Source organism: Anoplolepis gracilipes, chromosome 1 (assembly GCF_047496725.1).
Source record: "Anoplolepis gracilipes chromosome 1, ASM4749672v1, whole genome shotgun sequence".
NCBI classification, from domain to species: domain Eukaryota; kingdom Metazoa; phylum Arthropoda; class Insecta; order Hymenoptera; family Formicidae; genus Anoplolepis; species Anoplolepis gracilipes.
In genome coordinates, this window is record NC_132970.1 from 743491 (window position 1) to 764067 (window position 20577).

General features: G+C 35.4%; 2 protein-coding genes across 5 annotated transcripts in view; one reads left to right on the top strand and one right to left on the bottom strand.

The window, feature by feature from the left end:
• Window positions 1–20577, top strand: part of LOC140672971 (neurotrimin) — a 380463-nt gene that overhangs the window by 332392 nt on the left and 27494 nt on the right. The gene's annotated exons all lie outside the window — the stretch shown is intronic.
• Window positions 1–20577, bottom strand: part of LOC140673003 (uncharacterized) — a 309159-nt gene that overhangs the window by 224694 nt on the left and 63888 nt on the right. Inside the window, exon 2 of the mRNA XM_072905564.1 lies at window positions 19139–19177. The gene's annotated coding sequence lies outside the window, so the exon portion shown is untranslated. The remainder of the gene's footprint in view (window positions 1–19138; window positions 19178–20577) is intronic.

A 20577-nucleotide genomic window follows, 5' to 3' on the forward strand; every position in this document is an offset into this window, starting at 1 on the left:
AATTTACCAAGCAGTTTTCATGTCTTCACATTCGCGTAATTTTTAATAAAAATATATTTACTGCAAATTACATATTTGCATTAAAAAATCCTTTCATCTCAGGTATCATCATATAAGTAGAACATAAAAATTGATAAATATATTAAAAATATATAAAATATGTTAAATATTAAAAATATAAAATATATAGTAAATATATATTAAATATATTAAAAATGACATAAGGATCTATTTTACATCCGTGAAACGATAGGCAAAGCTGATCCTAACGGGCATTAAATTCCAGGCTTCCGATCTACTTAGGGTATATTATTCATGGCTAATAAATAAAATCGCAAGCGCTCTAAAGGCTTTGTAAGTTATACAGGAGATCTGCTCTAGAGCTATTATTCGACACAATATTCCGAGCCAAACGTTAGCCGATAATACTTATAGTTTACGAATTGGATGACAGAGGGAGAATCATATTATTATGATAACGAAAGAGGGAGATCTGATTCTATCGATTCACTTTCTTTGACGCTGGCTTATGTTAAAGAGAGATGCGGTATCGCTACCGTTGATCTCGAAAGTGGCGTACAATGCAGGCAAGATCGACTCTCGATTTGTACCTCGAAAGAATAAGGTGAGAAGAATTCCATGCTGACTCGTGAAAAGTTCAATTCGGCCAAATTGGATTGAGTGGAAATTCGATTTGTCGAAATTTCAACGACTCTACCTCTCTGTCCTGATAAACGATTGTTTTATTAAAATCAATGAAATAATTCCATCATTTCAATCAAATAAAAAAAAAAAAACTAAGCAAAGACCTAAGAAGCAAAGTTTCTTTTTTTTTTTTTTTTAGAGCGAGTATTTAAAATGCTATCACGTTACGCGATACTCGCGAAAGAGATAATGAACGAGAGAATTTAAGATAACACGGACACTTTAAACGAGATTCTCTTTGGAATCGTTATCGGATACCACGATTGGATTTCCAATCAGCGAATAAAGTTTTCAGCAGTTTGATCGGGAATCGTTCAAAGTACAGAAGTTTGTTTGTTACATTAGATATGCGTCTGCCTTATGCACGTCTTTCTAGAACGTGCGCACCATTTTCGTAATTCTGTCGCTGACGACAATCCATCGAACTTTCCACGAACAAAGTTCAAACTACGCTACTTATAATAACTTGTCGCTACGTTGCTACTAAGACGGTAGAGTATTAACATAAAGTTTACGCGAGCGTCATAAAACTTTCGTGAAAATGCATCCGCAAAAAATGCAACATCCTAAACATTAAATTGCTATCTCTCGCGCGCGCAAAAATTGTTCTCAACGGTTCCCAATTAAATCGAGTCAAATGACCAAAGTTTGCGGACACAAAGTAGTGCAAGAAAATTAAAAATAAAAAATTAACCTGCGCTTTTTTTCTTTAGCACCTTATAGGATTTTATTGAGAAAAATATCGTAAGATTATTGGTGGTCATTGTTGTCGGTTTCGAAATAAAACCAACTTTTGCTTCCTCTAATAAATTATAGAAGACAGCTATGAAGGGGGAAGAGGAGGGGATTAAGCTCGTGAAAGCGCGCGTCATCAAACGACACGAGCGAGAAAGAGGAGAGGAGTAACTACTAGTTAGTATTCACGGTTCTGTAGACGGCACGCGGAATGTTTGATCTGACAGAAAAACGAAAGGACTCTCTCGTAAGGAGAAAACGGGCGAGGGATGGCAATAATTACTCACAGCAGCAATATTACCAGATTCGAACTGCTACTCGCCAAATTATATTAGAAGGGATGTGCGTTAATGGTGATTTGAGCATTGAAGAGTTTACATATTGAAACCATCGGTCTGTCTTTTTTATTTATTGATAGTTGAACAAAAAGCACAGAAAATTCTCTCCAATGACAGATTTTTCGCCAAACAGAATTTTTGAGTGAAAATAAAGATATCAGCTCTCCATATATATATACATATGTGTGGACATATCAGTGGATTATATAATATATGAACAATTAAAAATTTTTATTCGTGTAAAAATACATCTTAAATCAAAGTTTTATTCCTCCTCAACATATAAATTCGAAATCCATTTTTACATAAATAAAATGTTTTAATAATTAAATTAAGAAATTATCGAAAAATATTACGAGAATATAATATTTTAATGTATTTAATATATTTTAATACATGTATGTTGTATGAAAAAAATATATATCGGTATTTTTCTACACTTCTGGGAAATATGTAGTATAAAAAAGTTGTAAAAAAAAAAACCGTTTCTTACTACGCGTATCAAAAAGCGAAGCACTGTCGCCTTTCGTTGCCGACTTGATAGGAAGGAGACAGAAAACAGTCCGTTCTCTTCTACTATTCAGACCACCGAGTTTACGTGTTTTCTTTAATGTCCGTTTTCCTTAATCCCTTCTATTACGATTTGGAATGTTGCGCGTTCCGAATCTGACATCACTGGGCAACAGATGCGTGACGCTGCTATCGCGATCGCCGTTGCACCCAATTATACGAAGTGCGCGCGATGCATCCGGCTCGGTGAGCACGGCAATTCCGGCGGAGTTCATCGCACGTGAGGGAAAGCCCAGGTCGTGTGCGCAGGCAGGCAGAAAAAGGTCATGGCGGAGAATTAGGTGGTAGTAATAGTAGTGGTAGTGTTAACCGGCAGCAGGTCGCGCTCAAGATGAGATGGGGAGGGAAGGAAGGTAGATGATTAACAACAAGTTTATTAATCATGAAGACCAGGCCAGCTAGCTTGCGGGTTGCAAGTTCAATTGCACCTTGGTCTGCTTCTTGTTCATGTTCTCTCTCTCTCTCTCTCTCTCTCTCTCTCTCTCTCTCTCTCTCTCTCTCTCGCTCGCTCGCTCGCTCGCTCGCTCTCTTCCTCTCTCTCTTTCTCTTTCACTCGCGTTTCTTCGTGTCGTTACAAGCGCGACGCGTTATTGTTCGCTTATAAAGCCGCGGAACGAGTCCGCATAAAATATGATTCTTGACGTTACTTGAGAGTCGTCTCGCCAGAAAGTTTCGCGTCGAGGAGGAAAGACGGGGCGAGGACGACAGGGATAAGAAAACCGGATAGCGGTGTCTTTCAGAGTCGAAACTTTCGGAAGGCCAATTATCGCGCCGAGCTTTGCAGGTACAAAAGCAATACCGTTCTAATTGCAGCCGAGTGAGACATTTCTGAAAAGTACGTTTAAGTTGAAGCAAAGCGATGTCGTAGCTTTGATAATTACCTATCGCGATTTGCGAATCGTGCCAAAACTTGTCAAACTTTGTAAGCGAAATGTCACACCGACTTCAATATAAATACACTACGCAAAAAAATTAAAGGGCCACTTTCTTCCATAAAAAAAAAGTCAATTTTCAAGTAAATACAACTTTCTTAAAAATAATTGAAATAAGATCAATAAAAAAGCGTTTCAAAGCTTGAAGTTTCTAGTTTTAGAATCTTTAAATGAATTTTAATTCTTTACATTTGTTACAAAATTACGTTGTAAGAAAGCGACGTCCGTCGATTGAACAAATTTTTCAAAAGTTTGTCCAAGAATACCGAATTAAAAAAAAAATTCTAACACGATTTCATTAATTGGGTGTTAAAGAGTTTTAGCTTTAATTTCTTGTTTTAACGAATGTTTTATGATTTTTTTTCACCGAGATATTCATTATTAAAGCAAAATCGAGCGATTGACTTTGAACGCTTATAACTAGTGAAAAAATGATTGTATAATAATCATTAAGTTTTTGAAATGTACAGAAAAAAAACTTAACACTTCGGCCTTTTGTACGAGTAACTGGAATGCTTTTTACCTGTAAATTTTATAGGGTTTATGAAAATTTTAGCGGTTTTTCGTTAACTTTCATTGATTTAAATAAAAAAAGATAAAACTACAATTTTATTTGATTTTTAAATAACTGTTACAGTTGAAAAATGAATAATGATTGAAAAAAAAAAAACGAATATTTTAAAGTGCTAACTTTTTTTTAAATTGCTTTTTTAATGATTATTGTACGATCATGTTTTCACTAGTTATATGCGTTCAAAGTCAATAACTCGATTTTGCTTTAATAATGAATATCTCGGCGAAAAAAAATCATAGAATATTTGTTAAAAAAAAAGAAATTAAAGCTAAAACTCTGCTCTTTAACACTCAATTAATGAAATCGTACTGGGATTTTTTTTAATTCGGTATTCTCTTTAATAAATTTTTGAAAAATTTGTTTATTCCACGGACGTCGCTTTCTTACAATGTAATTTTGTAACGAAAAGAAAGACTTAAAATGCATTTAAAAATTCTAAAACTAGAAACTTTAAACTTTGAAACGTTTTTTATTGATCTTATTCCGATTACTTTTAAGTTGCAACTACTTGAAAACTGGTTTTTTTTTACATAGAAGAAAGTGACCCTTTAATTGTTTACATAGTATATATTTCACGTCTTTATTTATAACTAGATAATAATTAAAAATCGCCATCATTGGTCTGGTTCCTCCAATATTCAAATGGCAAGCAAACGTGGAATAATCTTATTTGAGATTACGCGAATCTTTTATCATTCTACGTAAATTATTTTGCCTTTATTGTCTCTCGTAATATTAAAAAATATGAGAATGCTGCGGTTAGTCTACCTTTAATGTGTCTCAGAAATATTAAAGAAATATCATCACCGCAATATCGTCAGATCATTATCGAACTGCTGTAATAATCAAGTTCTTTCCCTCTCTTTCGTGTTCAAATCTGTCTTTCACGCCATACACGATCGCGCGCGAGTACTCGCGGAAAACGAGCGAGTCGTAAACGAGGCCGGAGACTATGAGTCGTGGAAGGAAAGCACAGTTTTAAAGAGCGGGCGAAGAATGCCTAACGACTAGAAGATGAGTCGCTTCGCTTGATAAGGGGAAAAGCTTTCACAAACTCGCCGGATAACGGAACGACGTCCCGAAGACGACGAGGAGAGGCGAAGAAAAGCCGCCCGAGCTTTATCAGTCATTTGTGATTTCCAGTTGCCGCCTCCCGCGAGGAAAGCACGACAAGCACGGCTTTTCTTCCTCCGAAGAGATATTTTCTGCCGTTCTACGTTCTCAAACGAGGGCTGTTCTCAATAGCCCTGTGACTTCTTACTACTATCACGCAAATTGTCAAAGTTTGTATTCATACATTCTTGCGGACAAAAAATCGCACCGAGGATTTAACGTGAAGATCTTTTCCTTATCGCATATTTCTAAAATATATAATTTTCCACTTTGCAACCTTCTTGGATATCGATAAAATTCTCAATTGCTTATACATATACGGTCTCGCCCCCTGAGACTGTTTAATTTAAACATACTTTTTCTCGAATAACAAAAATTGTCGAAAGTTTATTATCGAATTACGTTATACAAATTACGTTTTCTGTTTTTAAATACAATTAAACATTTGTTTGTGTAAAGATTTATTCGTGGCGAGGCTTTTTCATAGCCCGAAATAGAGAAAAATATCGGACTTAATCGCACAATTAATTTCAATTTATCATCATTAGTTATCATCGTTATTTTAGCGACACGGCGGAATGAAATTCAATGAGTACTTTTCGAAAGGGTCAAGTTTATTGATTGACATTAACTTCCTCTCGAGGGTATTCCGTTCCCACTTCCCGATTTAGCTTTGATCCATAGCCAATTCACTCGCTCGTCAATTATACGTGATAACCATTCACTCAGTACGATAGGCTGTTCCATTCGTTGTCGTTAGCTAAACAAGTAGATTGACAAAGTGTCCTATAGGCGTCCTCTAGATATGAAGCAGAGAACACGACGAATATATACAAGCCTCGTTTATAAACAGCGGATCGTGTATTCGAATATCTTTATGTAGCATAATCTCGACTCATTCGTTTAAACGATATGCGAGAATCGATACAATTTTATGAAAGTATTCGCGTACTAATCATAAAAATTTACGAGACGCAAATGCAATAACAAACACTGTAAACAGAAATATTTTCAATTCGCAAATTCGTCAAGTATTCTGCTTTAAATAGATCGATAAAATTTATCGTACGAAAGAAGTAATCTTATTTTATATGTTGCTCTTCGTAAAGGATTAATCTCCATATTACTAGTATTACTAGCTTCAATCTTCTCTCAGATCTTCCTCGGCTGAAGAGGTTGATGATTAACTAACAATAAATAATAAATAAAACTTTAGATCTTCTCCTGCGCACGTAGTACCATCACCTCTCCGGTATTCAATAATCTCCAATTCCGTAAACAAACAATGTTTACGTTTAAGACGTCAATGTATTTACGAAAGAGAATAAATTTCATTTATTCGTTTATTATTTAAATCATCCGAATCGGTTCAGACATCTACATTTTATTATAAAATTTTTATCTTTGAACATCATGTCGAAAAAAAGAGCAAGATTTTTTATTTATTTTTAATATTTACAAGAAGATATTTTATGGTCTCCAAAATCTATGATAATTTTATTTAAAAGAAATTACAGTCTTCTTATCGATACCTCTACTTTAACAATTTCGTGAAGCAGCGTTTAACAATGATACGATGCCCCTCGTATTTTCTTCGAGATCGGAGGATCAGCCGATAAAAGCTTGCTATATAATTGCATCCGCAAATATCCCATAATACTTTGGCACAGCATCGCGCTGCGGTATTCCCCGTTTCACGCAAATAAAAAACGTTTACCGCGTAAAAGCCAGGTCAGTTCTCTTTTTACACCGCGGCCTCGTTTGCTACCATATGTACGATATTGTCACTTAACCGCCGAGGATATTGTCAATAAAAATCCGAAACATTTCTCCACCGAAAAAGCAGAAGGCTGGGAATATTCGAAGAAACCGTTGCACATGCACAGTCGACCAACTACTTGGCATAAAAGAGAATCGATATTTATCGGCGTATGTATATAAATGAAAATGCCAAATAATATTGCCTCACTTTAGACGAGTGGATGCGCAATTTTGCGCAATATATGTTACGATATCGCCGACTATAAAAATAACTTTTTAAAAACTTCCAGAGTGATTTACGCCGGAACTTAAAAGATACGCGACACCACGTTTCGAAATTACTTAAACCGTGCGTGTTAAATTCGTCGCTCGATTGACTATATTGTAATCAAATCTAGTTACATGTAGTCTAATATAATTTTGTACGCGCGTGAATTGAAAAAAAAAAACGAGGAATAAATTACTGAGAAATTTTGACGCAATAGAACATAATGACGTAATGTAATCAGATATTTTCTCACGGTATTAATTGGAAAACAAGGTTGTTGATTTTCACAAAGAGCTGCTACGGAAGAACGACCAACTTTCTAATACGTATCGTCTTACACATTAGATATGCAGCCGTGTAAGCGTCGTTCAGAGATCTTAGGAACGTCTTCATACACGTTGTCGCGGCTTAAAGGTTGGCACCTTAAGTGATACACGAGTGCTGTCAGTTGTTAGCTCGGGGAAGAAGCTAAGAGAGGAAGCTCTTCCCTTAAGTGAAGCTCGCGAGATCAAAGTTTATGTCGCGCGCGCTGCTTCAAGAAACGCGGGATGACAAAAATCCCAGAATTTCCTGCGTGTCGTAACGGCTTCCGGCTTGCATTCCAGCTTGCTATATCATGTATCTTCGATAATCCTTTCGAACGAAAGACGCCCTTGAAATTTTCCCTTGCTCTTGCATATCATATTTATTAATATAGTTATATCTTGAAAAATGTTTCCTCTTCAAAAATGATAAAACGATATTAATTATGTGAATATACAAACGATTATATAAAATATATTTTCTTAACTCGCTACGTCTTTTCATAAACTTTAAGAGTGATGCTGATCTGTGATAAAATTCGTAAAATATTTTTCTGTTTCATTGATTAATTATGTACTTTAATTTTCCACGTTTATATTGCAGTTTTCTAGAATGTCTCTGCACAATTACATACGCCCCATGGGTCGGTGAAAGAACTATAAGTCCTTTGAGATTTCGTAACAGGATCGTTGCCGTGTGTATGGAATTCTTGACCTACCTTAACCCTAGACGATATAGAGAACGTGAGTTTTATCTTTGACATAGTTTTTCTGTAAGCGGCACTCAAGTTCTAGACTGATGGGATGTTCTCTGCGGTGTGTCATACATTATATTACTGTAGGAAAGATTACTAATAAAAGTTTATTAAGTTTGTAAAAAAGATTTTAACGAAGAAAGAAAAGAGAGAGGATACAGGCGCGTAAGAAGATTTTAATTTGCTCCGGTCGATGAAATTTCATCTTTGTTTTACAGATCAGTTTATGACAAGTAATATGGGATAAATCATCAATTATAATGCGCCAAATTCCCTATCGTAGTTTTTGAAACAAATGTAGTCTCGAAGAAGTGTCATTTTCAACGAGTCACGTCATAAATTATATTTTTACGAGAGAATGCGCTTTATCAGTCCGTAATTAGGGTGAACTTGCTAAAAAACCAGTCGTTGGACGCGGAACTCTGATCTGTCATAGCCGGTTCTTGAGTTTCTCGGGGAAATATTAACGAAAAACCAACTCGCTCTCTCGTACGTTTGTAATTCTACGATTACGTATGCGCCAAGGATAAATGTCCGTCAGGAAATATTCCCGCGTGTTACTCGTTGTCGCGCGTGTCGCAAAAATTTGCCGTTTTTTTCCCTTCTTTTTTATCAGGAAGACGAAGCTCCGTGTCGCGACTTTTATTTCACCGAGCTTTGGCCATAAGAAGCATATCGCTCTTTCCTCTCGCGCGTCGTATCATAAATTATGGTGTCGGACATCGAGTGTCATCCATCCTGACCAAAGTGACAAGCTAGCATCTTCTCGTCTGCTTGTATTCATCGGGTATCGTGAGCGAACGGATACGTCGCGAAGTAAATCGTGTTTGCAAGAAAATCGCTGAGCATCGTGAAAATCGTCGCATTATGACCATTGATTTATTCCGGCTGAATTTTTCAATACTTTTCTAAAGACTAATTTTTTTTTTTTTATGTTAATCTTAATAAATATATAATTTTTTTTATCCAGAGTAAAAACGCACACAATTCTAAAATTATACAGCAAAACTACTTTTTTTAATACCAGATTAATTATGAAAAGATTTTGATATATTTTAATCATTTTTATATCCTCTTCTAATTAACTTAACTCTATTATAAGAATAATTTTTTTCGCTTTCTTTCTTATATGTTACATTTTGAGCCATGCCTTTTGCTGAACAAACATTTCTGAATTTTAATTATGGTTTGAATAAAATTAATTTTTTGGCAACTTTAATTGTTCGCAATTTTTGATAAAACTATAATTTTTTAAATTATAAAACAATCAAATTATAATTTATTTTTATTTCTAAGATATTAAAAAATGTTAATTGAATTAGTTTTTCCAAAAAGAAAGATTTCAATTTACATAAAAGCGTTTTACATAAAACCGTTATAAAATTTTCATATATTAAACATTTTTTTAGGCACTTAGATATATCTAAAAATTATTTTATATAGCTAAAATATTTAAGAAATATTACATATATAATATATACTTTTTTTTTTAAATTAAAGATTTTGATATGTGTTAATTATTTTTAAGTATATCCGTTTCAACTAAGTTAACTATACTAAGAATAGATAATTATAAAACATAAATTATGAATTATTTATTAATTATTAATATTAGAAAACATTAAAAAGTCAAGAACTTAGGTATGTATTTTTTAATATCTTTTCAGAAATTACTTTTCTTCTTAATTTTTTAAAGGCACTTTCTAAATCTAAAGTATAAATTTTGGATCTGGGAATAAAAATAACGCCTCTCTAAATTCTATGTTTTACGTTACATTTATAGATTTCGTTGAGAGCTTTTTTTTTAATAACCATCGCGTTGAAAAATTTCTATATTTGAGGACGTAAATCATGCTTATCCGTGCGCGACAAAAATCATATTTCCGATGTGGCGGATGGAGGAGCAAAACCGAGAGAGGCTTTGTCGTTCTCTTCACTCACATCGCTTTCCCATCATGTATGCACTCGCATGGCTGTTCCGTCCGTGGATTTCCAGTAAAGAGAGCAACCTCGCATGTACATGTTCCTGCGACTAAGAAGATCTTCTCTTGCAAGATCTCTGTACTCTGTTTTACACGGTGCGAAGAAGGTAGGGAACATAATCTGGGATTTTTATTTCTTACACTCGCGTATATCACGCACACGTCGTTACGAAAATTTCTGTAAAATATTACAAAGTAGCAGATACAATGTTTCGATAGAAAACATAACACTTTCCAAAGAACTAATATTTTTTTTTATGTTAAGCTTAATAAATAATTTTTTTATGCAGGATCTTAAAAGGGACGCGCACAATTATAAAATTATATCACAAAACTATTTTTTTCTTTTCTTTTAATATATTCAGATTAATATAAAAAGATTTTAATTTATTTTAATCATTTTTAAATATCATCCACTTCAATTAACTTAAACAATGTTATAAGAATAATTTTTTCTTATGTATTGTATTATGTACATTTTGATCCATGCCTTTTGCTGAACAAACATTTCTGAATTTAAATTATGATTTGAATAAAGTTAATTTGGCGGCTTTAATCGTTCGCAATTTTTTATAAAATTATAATTTTTTTAAATTAAATAATCTAATTATAATTTATTTTTATTTCTAAGATATTAAAAAATGATAATTGAATTATTTATTTCAAAAAGAAAATATAAAGGTCCCGGTAATATCACTTTTCCCACACACGTGTTTACTCGCGAAATAAAAAATATCCGAGTCGGCGACTTCTTGCGCATTGCAAAAAGACAAAAATACATCGTAGTGTTTCGATTACACAGTATACTTACAAGCAATCTCTTGCGAGAATGCAAGCACGCTTACACACGCGATAGCGTTCAATCTCTTTACTCGATAAAAGCAAAGCTTGACCAGATTCCAATTTTCCACGATACAACCATTGCGTTCTACATACACTAACGCATATACATATATATGTATAAGTTGCAGGTGTCATCCGTAAACAGTTTCTCTTTGTGACAGAGGTGCGTTCGAAGAGACGCTATTAGCGTGCTTGTTTAACTTTCAGCAAGTAACAACAATAGAACAACATTTTTGAGACGACTAAGAAACGCATTTAATCGAAGCATAATATAATTGGATTATGATGTTAGATATCCGTTTTCGCGATACTAATTAATATTATAGAGAAATGTTTGCAACTTTATAATCTCACCAAGCAAAATATAATTAATTATTCGCACTCCCATCTTCTTATCGTTACATTTTTAGTATGTAGAATATAATTATGTAAATAAAACGTGTACATATAAAATATTATTATTGAAATGTGCATTTTGCTAAGAGGAAATTAAAGCAAGTATTATTGTTATTTTTCGGTATATACGAAAAGAGGATATGAAAACAGCGAGAAAACAACAGCTATTATTAACGCTATCCCAGATCCGAGGAACGAAAAATCGAGAATGCAGCAAAGGTTTAATTCGCAAAGTCCTGTCTACCAAGCGCTTCTCAAAGAAGCTACTTTACGCGATAACACAGTAACGTAATTATAATCTCCGTGAAGCAAAATAAAACAGTATTTTCCCGCCAACGATTTCACAATCGTTTCGCTATATAAACGTTTCTGGCGTTTTTGCCGAGAAAGCATTTTCATATATGTGTTTCGTGTGGCTTTAAAGGGTTTTGCATTAAGTGGCACACCAAGTACCTTCGGTTAGCTTCGTCACCTAAGAAAAGCTCCCGAGTTTGCGCGGGAAAGTTTAGGTCGTGTCTGCCTTTGCTGAAAGGAGGACGCTTTAAAACCGTGCCGCCATATATGGTCGAAACAGAACCAGGTGAAAGAGGGATAGTCGAGCTTTTAGCTCGAAATGACAAGCGTTAAGTTTTGCGGTTATTACACGCTATATACGATCTTACTCACTATGAGCTTCCATTATAGTCCTCCGTTATAGGCCTCGACTTAACGGCGGAGCCCGGCAAACTCCGACAGACCCTTTTTGCCTCCCCGCTTCCTATCCCTTAAAATCTGCTGTTTGTGAGAAAACATGCGTGTCGTGAAGGAGAGAACGACTCGTACAGGATGATACCGATGAGGCCATGTAATTTCATTTCATCGTCGTCGTTTACGCTTCGCGATGCTGAAAACGGCGCTCGGCCAAGCGAGAAACTGTCACCCGCGGGAACGAAGAAAACAACGACATGTTTATTAGAAGCATGGTTCGCTTCAATGGCGACCAACAAAAATAAATTTCCTTTCCTGGTCGCAAGTTGTGTAACTAGTGTAAAACACGCGAGATGTCTTCTAATCCCGTCGACGGAGACAATTTGGATGAGTTTAAAAATAAATGAGTCTAATTTTCACTTTTTTGTGTCTGAACTTTGTATTTTTAATTAAACTCTGCCCATAATTATAGTAAAAATTAACAATTGCCTTTTCATTATTAACTTTTTATTAAAACGCAATCTTTTTTTTAATCAGTCTCTGTCAATTTTATTTATTTATTTTTTTTTTTTTTTTTTTTTTTTTTTTTTTGCTTACAGAAAAGGAAAGAGAAGAAAAAAAGAACTAAGCATTTATATAATCTTCAATGAACAAACTATTACTTTTATTTGTTTTTCTTTAAAACCGCTGTTGCATTTTTTTATTATCTCTGCTACAGCGTTCTCTTTCCGTGGATTTGAGAGAAGCCGGTCAGCAACGTGAAAAGTCAGTTTGCTCCCGAGTTCTTCATTAATCTGATAGTAATTGGCTATCTCAATTTCAAGCACGGAAATTGAAACTTCTACCAGTACACGAAGAACAATTGCAAAGCAGAATAAATAATTACATAAATCAGCGCTTAGTAACTGTGAAAGTAGATTTCTCTTTATGCAAAGTTGAAACTTTTTATCTCGAGTTAATTTTCCATTGTACTATACTTTTGTAGAACGTCCGAAATATGTATTTTATTACTCGAAATATATTTTGTTCTCTGTTTTATTAATAATTGTAACTCTACGATGACAATACGGACGTTGGATGATTTCATCTGTGCATCGTATTCAACAATATATATATTTTCTCTCTCTCTCTCTCTCTCTCTCTCTCTCTCTCTCTCTCTCTCTCTCTCTCTCTCTCTATTAAATTACGCAGTCTCTATCGGTACACATTTTGAGATCGCGATAGATAAATCCGTCCATTCATTTGAGACTGTTTCACGAATCAATAGCGTCATCTGATATTAGAAGCGCGTAGCAAACATAATAAATCGCTTTATCGGCGAAAGTAATAAAAACTTGAATAGGATAGAGAGATACGCCCTCGCTAATAAAGGGCGGCGCTCTCGAAGTAGAAGAGAGAAAGGACAAATCGCGAACTTTGGGAAACAATTCTATTTACCGTGCCATTGCTGAAATATATATATATATATATATATATATATATATATATATATATATATATATATATGTATATGGTGTCTCTCATGTAGTTTGCAGCCGCGACTCTTAACGGCGTTGCACTTTTGAGTGACGGCAAAGACGATTAAAGCGCGTTAAACTTGTCCGCGATTCAGGAGTTAAACAATGCTCCGCTGTCTGCGCGAGAACGCGAAACTCAGTTCTTGCCAAAAGTTTAGTTCGGAGGATTCGGCACGTCATCGCCGTCAAAACAAGAATCCTTTTCAATGCGAGAAAAAGAAATCAAACAGGTCTCTAACAAAAACGCGGCACGTGCCGAATCGATCCGAGTAAAAAAAGCGCTGTCATGTGATTCTAAAACACGTGTCAAACCTATCAATACAATACTGACGTGTAAATCCTGTCATACAGAGTACCTTATATTTATACATATATTATATCCCCTGTTATTATATTATATTATAGAATAATACAGACCGAAAAAGTACATATTATTTGACAAGGAAAGAAAAATAAATAATATCTCATCTATAGAACATCCTGTAGCGACTCCAGGTTGTCGCTTATCGAGTTTTCGTTATCTAATAATAGTTTTTATTTGATGGACAACAAACGACGCGTTATCTCGTTATGTGTTACTGCCTTCGAGAATATATGTTGGCTTTTTCGGCCATCAAACGCATTCCATCTGACGTTTGGCGTTCGAAACGTTTTTCATCCCCTCGATCGACTTCGCTCTGACTATATCAAGCCCGGTAATAGAAACGCGATGGGAGATGGAGAGAACGGGCGAGGGAGGGTAGGAGGGAGGGGGCGATTTATGTCGCGCAGACCGCCGACTACTACGACCGCGATGTACACGATAATAAAATCGCAGTCGCGCTCGTTCAGACCGTCCCGAATCGATGTTTGCGCGTAATCAAATTCCCCGATACGGCGACGGCAATTGCGACGGTAAAACTAATTTCGTCCTCTCGGTAACGTGATGGAACGGCGTTGGCACGCATATGTAACGCAGAGTATCGCAGAGTAAAATGTTCGCGCGATTATTCGGGGAGATCGACGTAACTTGAAAGAGAGCCGGGAGATCGATATAGAACCCGCGAAATCAAATATCGTCGACAATATAACCGTCATCTCGGCTTCTGATTACGAATATGCGAAACACGAGTGTATTAATTAACCTATCGAATTAATCTGTCGGCAGAGAACTCTATTATTATTCGATTATAATATACTATGGAAAGCGTATCTCCTAAATTTGACGCTTTACATGATACAACAGATTTTGTGATAATGCTTTGTTATCAATTGCAGGGTACAATATATGCCATGTGGTACAGACAATAATGATTCGATAATTCTATGTTTGAGGAATTATGTAATGAGAAAAAAAGAAGAATCTTTTTCTTTTTAATTTTTCTGGAAAATCATATATCGTCGATTACGATCTCTCTGGTAACGCGTCTTTCGTAAAACTATGTTACAATCTTCCCGCTCAAGAAAGAAAATAAAATGGAAAAACGCGCGTAGCCCGCTGCTCTTGATGGCCAGTAATAAAGTAGTCTGGAATGACAGTCCCGAACGGGAAAAGTTGTTGACGGTCATCGCGAAGAAGAATTTGCGAAAGTTGCTCCGCAGCCGCCTCCTCGATCATGAACGCAAATACAACAGGAATGTAAAGGAAGGAAAAGCGTTCTCCGTTTATATTCCATTCGGATGGAGAAGGAATACCGGCGAAAATCTGTTTTTATCGATGATAACTTTCCTTGTACGTATCCTGACCTCGGCTTCGAACGGCCGAAAAAAGCGTAAAATCCATTCAAACTTGAAGTCATTTAAATCCAGCGAGCGAGTTTTTATCGCAAGCTTTTGCCATGAAAATTCCTTTTTCCGCGTGAAGACCGATCGCAATCGCAAATATGGAAATTTCGATCGTTCCACGCTTAAAGATGCGCGATAGCAACTTTACGAGACGTGTATGTTACGAGATATATATCATACACGCTTGTTGGATGCACGTGAAACTTTTAAACGTCGTATATTCTCGCGGATTATTTTTATTCGCAGTTATTTTGCAGCGCTACATATATTTGATATCGTGTTTTACAAATTTAAAATAATGTTTCACATAAGTTTAAGTAAACTGCAAAATTCCTTCGAAATAAGATAATTACGTCGAAATTAAAACGAAATCTAGTTAAAAATAATCCATAAAAATTCCTCTTGATAAAGGTTCCTTTTATGAAAGCTTCTTCTATATTTTTTTTTCTTCTTCTACATCTATGTCCTGTCCATTGATTCGAAGAAGAAATAAGCAGTTTGCATTCCGTCGGTCGCGCTTCTCTTCGCTTTCCGAAGAAAACGAAGAAGGTAAAACCGACCCTGGGTAATCATTCCTTCTCCACAATGATATTCGATAGAAGTGAAACACGATTTCCACGCGAATGTAACGAGAAAGAGTGACATTCGAATCCAGTTATCGAAAGCGCGAGCTGGGTCCGAGCTGTTTGCTGGGGCCGTGAAGGTGAAAGAAGAGCGCGACGATTTGCATTCACCGTATTCCTCCACCGAGCGTGGAATCAATTTACTCCCTGTGGGATGGATACACTACGGGTGACCCACTTTGCGACAAACAAATGGCCGGCACGAATGTGCATCATCAATCATAATTCGTGATGCAACTGCCTATCTTTGCTGCTTAATAAATAAGTTTGATATCTGTTACAGCACGCTATTTTGTGACATTTGACCCAATCGCAAGATTAATAACATTAACGTATTCGTAGTATTTAAATCAACTGAGAGAAATGATCGTAATACTGATATCTTTGAAAATCTGTCAAAAAGAGACCGTTTCTCTCGTAAATTAAATTAATCGTTTTAATAATAATAATAATAATACAACAGTAGTTGTATCACTATTAAAAAATTAATTAATTATATTAAAAAATATAGTTATTATATTATATACATAAATATAATATTATAACTATATTTTTATAAATATATTAAATATATTGAAAAGTGTAGTTGTTATATAAATATATAAATATATATTTAAAAAAGTAATTAATCTACTCTCATCTTTGCGATTTGCCTTAATTTCGGCATTGATTTACTCTTCCGTTCTTTCATTTCCTGAATACGAGAAGGCCGCACAATCGTGCAATTACACTCTTCGGGGGTATACTTTTCCGTAGATTGAAAAGCTCGAATCGCCGACGAAGAAACGAGAACGGTGAGAGAGAAGTTGCCGATTTGAAAGATGCGCGCAAATAGTCGAACGTAAAGATTCATTTCGCAAATCAGATCAACCTTAGCTCGTTGCTCGTAGCAACAGACTCTGGTTTCCTTTCCTTTCGTGATAGTCGTTTCGGCCGCCACGCTACAGTCACCCATTTTACTGGGTCGCTCGTTTTCTATCTCGCTCTTACGGGGAATCGTCCTATTTACATTGAAAGCCTCTATTCGGCGGACGAGGCGCATCGCGGAATCGCCTAAACGCAATTTAGCGTCTCCCCAAGCACATCTTTAAGTTCGATGCAGTTCAATCGCCTCCCGAAATATCGAAATACACATCTGTCAAAATTTCAATTTGCTCAATTATTAAAACATTCTATTTATAAGTGATTCGCCGTAAGTTAAATAAGTCGAGTCCCCCTCCCCCCCTGCCCCCCACGATTTCGAGTCTCTCAGTGAGTCTTTTTTCTGGGATTTATTTTTATTCCTGCTTTATGTGAAATTTAAACTGAAATAAGGCTGTGTGTAATTTCTATGCCTAAAGAGATGCTTGTAATTTTCAATAAAAGATAAACGGTAGTATCGCGTTTCTGCAAGATATAGAAATATTTTTTAGCTCAGCCCAAAACGTAGGTCTGGCTACACCCTTGTTTGTGTTTATATACAGTACATAACGCGAATTTGTGAGAAATCGATATAAAGATTTACAGGATAAATGGCGAGAAATATTTGTATATGATGCGTGAAACCACATTCACAATCGCATTTATCTTAAATTTGTTTCCGGTCCGAAAAACACGAAGCGACAAGGGTGAAAGAGATTGAAAAAAAATGGGATTGAACTTGGTGATACACGGATAGTGCGTCATTGGCGTTGACGCGTTTTAGAACGCGTTCTCCAGGAACAAAGTATCGTAGTTGAATCTGATTGGATCAAGCTGACCGGCGAATACCGGCTTGCACTTTGCTGAAACCACAACGGATAGGAACGAGCACTCACGATTGTGGAAGCTGCTTTATTTAGGTCAAGCGTCGAGAGCGCATCGTGCGCAAGTGTATTTTGCACGCTCGACAAATAGCGATTGTAAGCGCGAATTACCGTGTATCAGTGGCGATGTTCTCGATCGATCGATCGAGGAAGTAGGTAAATGAACGAGAGAACAAAAAGGGGCGAGGCTCTTTATCCTGAGAATGGTTGAACGTGACTTTCGATACATCTCTAAATAGGTAAAGATCAATTTTCAAGAAAGATAGAAAAACACGTTAAAGAAAAGAGAAATATACCACGAAACGTCTGCTTCCGCTTCTATTTGTAAACTGCTGCTTGTTTTACAAAAAGAAGTCTCTCGAGTTTGTATGAGTTTTCTGTTAAACTTGTACTTGGATAAGAAGGATCTTTGAGACCTTGTGGAGTATTTATCTTTTTACGATATATATTCTCGGCACTTTCGATCAAAACCCATTTTCTAAGTAATTTTTAAAGAGAAATCTTCAAATTATCTTTCGACGATACTCAATTTAAAGTCGAAATTATTTTTCTACAATATTATCTCTTTCAGTTTTTACGAATCTTTTTTAGAGGAGAAACCCAGGATTAATTATCTCAATTTTTTATGTATATATTTTTTTAATTTAAAATTTTTTCAACACAGACAAAAGTCGACTTTTTTAATATAATCTAGTTTTCTGTAGATTTAAAACTCATTTATTCATTAACGTTACAAAGTACCTGAATCCAAACGCATCGAATCCGAAATGTATCGCACAGGAGCAAAGACGAAATCGATTTCTTTAGACGACGCTTCTCCCTTCGTTGGAGACGCGTCCAACTTATTCTTGTTTACATTTTACTCCCGTCGTCTATCGACATCTTTTATTCATTCGGGCGCACCCAAGTCGCAAAATCGCGTGACAAACTTCTTTAATAAAGTTTCAAATGAGCATAACGCTAGCTATTGTCTCGTGCCACTCTTTTTCACAAAGTTACACATTGAATTACCATCAAAGACGCCCTCGTATACTACAACCTAAGGAAATACTTTTTCTACTTGCGATAAACTCTAAAACTCATTATATAATCATGTATGACATTCATCTATTTAAATGTGTATATTATATAATAATATTTATCATTTATAGAGATTACGTCACGGTGAGAAATAGACAATACATAATTGAGATATACTGTGTGTGTGTAAAAATTTAAATCTTGTCTTATTAAATAAATTTACACTTGCTATAATAATAAAAGTTTTAATAAAATTATATTTGATAGAGATTAAATATTATATAAAATTAAGTTGCATTGAATTTTTAAGATACATGCAGAATAAATAATATATAAGACAATTATAGTATATAAAAAAAAAAAAAACATTCCAAGTACGTAAGCCATATTTGTATGCAATAAAAATAGAAGCTAAAAAAATAAAACTTTAAGATATTACATTATATTAAAATAAAAATGTATCACTTACCAATGCATAACAGGAGTTGACTACGTAAATTAGATTGATCTGTAACATGAAAATATAAAATTTAAATTATACTATATAAGAATATTCGGAATAAAAAGTATTTTAAAAAGAAATAATATTTAAAAAATTGTCTGTATCAAATTTTGAAACAACGCGTCATAGAGCCGTCTCTCGTTGATGTTTACATTTATTGTTCGAGAATATAAACGGGTCACGATCGCGAGTGATTGGAGAAATGGCACTGCTCGCACTCCGACATTAATTCCTCTGCGCTTATTTGAAAGGCGGTCGAGATCGTAATGATTATCCGAGCGAATCGAGAGTTTCGGAAATTCTTCGTCGAGGAACACTGATTTCGCCTTCCAAAAGTTCGCCGGCTCTGACGAGGCTTTCATCCAGCGGTTAACCGACGTTAAAGCACTTTGCGTATGCTCGTGTTATCGATCGACCCATAGGCGCCGCTTTCGCTACTCTCCGATAAGCGATGTCGTCGATAAGGAAGCAAAATATATAAGAAAAAAAAGACATATATATACAACATGTCCCAAAATCACCAGACGTCTTTTTAATAGAAGATTTTCTGGTTCATTTAGAATAAATTTTTTCCTTTACAAAAACGTCGGGAAAGATCATAATTTTCTGCAAGTTTTTAATCTTTTTCATCATATACTTTGTAACTAAGCTAGTACTGAAATTAAAATTCTATTAAATTTCATCTGAAATTAATGGAAGAAGGTAGTTTTATTAATCTTTTAATCCCATAAAGTTTAGTTGTAAAAAACTCTATTTTTCAAGACGGTGGCTCGACATTTTCGCTAAAGAAAAATTGTCTTCAAATTATCTTGGCCAGAGAATTTGCTATTAAAAAAACATCCAATAATTTTGAAAACATTTTATAGAGAAACGAGTTTTTAACGATGGAAAATTGGAAAGAACAAGAGATTATAAAGAGAGAAAAAACATTGATGATTGAATATAACAAAGTATCCTTCTCGCAGAATAAAAGATATAAAACGTCGTCGAAAGATTTTCAAATCCAAATCTGGATTCGGCGAGAAATGCGGAAAAAAAGCTGCGCAACAAGACTGGAAAAAAAAAAAAAGAGAAAGCGCGTGTAGAAGGGATGGAGGAAATGCCCCAGCGTTGTTAACCATCCCCAAAGGAAAAGGAGGGGATTAACCGTCGTCCCAGGGTTATCATTCGTTGTACAAAAGCCGTAAAGGCACGCTGTCCGGTTATTTCGGTCAATCCTCGAAGAGGAGGCCGTCCGGAAAATATTCACATCGATCTATTCCGCGTTGACCTTTCTCTCTCTTTTACATGCATATAGATTCTCACGCGCATACACTTATACGCTGAGGGAACAAATACACACCCTGTGTGTATGAAGCGCCTCAAAGTGCGCGCCTTTCGAAGGCGCGCACAGAGGCCAGGTCAAC